General features: G+C 43.8%; 1 long non-coding RNA gene across 1 annotated transcript; it reads right to left on the minus strand.

The window, feature by feature from the left end:
- Nucleotides 1-1154: 1154 nt before the first annotated feature.
- Nucleotides 1155-1912, minus strand: LOC308150983. The gene is made up of 3 exons (XR_013937271.1): nt 1763-1912; nt 1347-1469; nt 1155-1180 (listed from the first exon to the last, which is right to left on the minus strand). It is a non-coding gene; the product is annotated as an uncharacterized lncRNA (long non-coding RNA).
- Nucleotides 1913-2764: the final 852 nt, after the last annotated feature.

Below are 2764 nucleotides of genomic sequence, written 5' to 3' on the forward strand. Positions count from 1 at the left end.
CAGTAGTAGCATGACCAGGGCTCGATAGTGCGACTGTTTTGGTCGCATTTGCGAGTGAATATATTTCTGTGCGACTTGGAAATACATTCAATCGCACCAGTGCGACTACTGCTGAACTACTGTCATGCGCAGTCAAACTTCTGTGTATAAGCGATGAGGGAATGAAAACTGAACAGAAACGCGTGTCGCAGAAATGCTTCACGCGAGTCCTATATGCGCATAATGAGTATATTGGATACAGCTTCCGGTTTCATTACAAAGAGGTTAACCCTATATGTGCCTGACGTCTAACAACATTCAAATGACTCTAACTTCATATTTTTTCGGATTTCAATGTATGACACATCATTTGAAAGCTTATGATCCGTAGTTCCAATCCACAACACGTCGCATTTGTTGCTTTAATAAAGGCTGGCAGTCTTTAATTTAACTGTTGTTGGTGTGGACTATACAGTATACTGGGGAGGTATTTGTTATTATTCAGGGGTCAAAAAATGTATACAAATATCGGATCGGTATCGGTATCGCAGATACCCGAAGCCCAGGTATCGGTATCGGTATCGGTAGTGAAAAAGTGGGATCGGGACATCCCTAATACTTACTATTTCCATTTGAACAAGGCATTGAGGTAACAACTAACGGTTGTTGTAAATACTAAGGTATTTTTTTGTGTGCGTTACCTTCAGCAGCCTGCCGTTCCAGAGCGGCTGGGCAGGGAGAGAGAACAGCTTCTTCACAACCCCGGTCTCCTTCCACATCATCAGCTTCTTGGTGGGCGGGGCCAGGTCCAGGGTGGTGACGATATCAGAGTAGTCACTCAGCTGGGCGCGGATGGTCTTACTGTCCAGCTCCTTCAGTGTGTCCACAAACAGCTTCCCTTTCCTCTTGGCCTTGGTTTTTTTCACTAATGATGTGAAAGAAAACATTTTGTCACTTGTAGAAAATTAAAAGTGCCTCCTGTTATTCAGGTTTGACTTTACAGGCAAATTATGCTCTCTCAAACTAAGTAGTTGGTGTTATTTGAATGCTGACTGACTGACACAGGTCTGCTTACCAGTGATGTCAATGGGCTCCAGGGCGAAGGCCTCTTCCTCATTGTGGACCAGAGTGGTCTGTTCAGTCACGTCTATAGTGGGGGGCAATTTCTCTGCAGGTCCAGAGTCAGGGCTGTCAGGGCCCGCTGGACAGAGATGAAGATAGGAGGAAAAGATGGAAATGAAAATATAACATGTTAGTGATTATGGTGACATTGGTGACTATTCATCTAGTTTAATGCTGTCATTACACCAAATCTAACAGCATCAACACAGCAAGAGAGGAATGACCAACCAACAGGGAAAACTTACGGGATTGTAAGTTGTCAAAGTCATCCTCATCATCATGATCTGGGGGCATCATCACACTGTCAGTGATTGCTGGAGGGTCATCAAAGATACCACCACCATCCTCGTTGCTCAGGAGTTTATCCACTAAAAAACAAGAAAAAAAACATTCCATGACTGATAACAAACCATTCTGAATGAGACACAGATTGCTGTAATCACACTACTGTTTCAGGCTATTGAGTGAATCTCAAAAGTTTTCCCTTGATGTTTTGCATGATTCTCAGAACACATTGGAGAAGTTCAGAAGGGACAAAACAGTGTAACCTCTCTTCAATGCATAAAAAAGGACGGAGGGAAGGACGTTTGAGATTCAGCCATCGACTCTGACGCACCATCTGTAATTCAGCAACCGTATAATATTCAGTTAATGTATTTACCCAGCATTCCTCCATCGTTGCTCTCCATGGGGTTGTCCCCAAAGTCGTCATATTCCAGATGGTTGGACTTGTCTGGCAGGGTGGCAGGCCCGGGTTCAGCCTCCAGCAGTAGATTGGCAGCTGTAGCTCCATGGATGATGTCCTCCTCAAAAGCACCCTCTACTCTCATCCATGCCAAAGTCAGCTGCGTGTAAACAACACATGAATACCAAAGGTTAACAGACGTCCAAGGACCTAAAATAAATCTGTAACAGAGTAACGCTGCTTTTGCTAAAATGTATTTGTATGTATGTATGTGTCCAAGAGAGGGGGGAAAATGCCACCATTTTACAGTATGAACATGGTTAACACACTTCATAACAGTAGAGGCAACACAGAGACTGACAATCATGTGCGACGGACAGCCCACATACCAAAATCATGAGGCATAAATGAGGGATGGTGTTATGATATCAATAAAGAGCTATGTGGCCAAAGACCCGCAAGATAAAGACTTGATATACTTGGAAGTGATATTCCTTCGGAGTGAATAGTGAAGTGTTTTTTATGCGCACGGCTCTTAAATGACTCTTTAACCTTTTACGACTGCAAAACACTAGCCTGTACATAGGGATAGAAGATATTGTAGAAATATGTAATGTGCTTGATGAACAATAACTACAATACAGTGAAATTCACTAGATAGGAGAGACACAAATGGCGAACGTGAAAATGTGGTCATTGAAATGCCCTTTTCGGGATTTGTTTCAGCGCAACAGCTTTTTTCCCCCTCCTTAAAAGCGGAGAATGTCATGCAAATGTCTTTTTACATTGTAATTTCTTGCTTACTTAGCACCTATAATATTCACCTGGCTCTTCACCTGTGGGTGCCCAGACCCAGAATCAACCTTGGTGGTTGACACAGTATCGGTGGACGACCCAGAATCAACCTTGGCGGCTGACGAAGTCTTGGTGGACGACCCAGAAGCTGCCTTGGCGGCTGACGAAGGCTTGGTGGTTCCG

Source organism: Nansenia antarctica, assembly GCF_963989245.1.
Source record: "Nansenia antarctica genome assembly, chromosome: 2".
Classification (NCBI taxonomy): Eukaryota; Metazoa; Chordata; class Actinopteri; order Argentiniformes; family Microstomatidae; genus Nansenia; species Nansenia antarctica.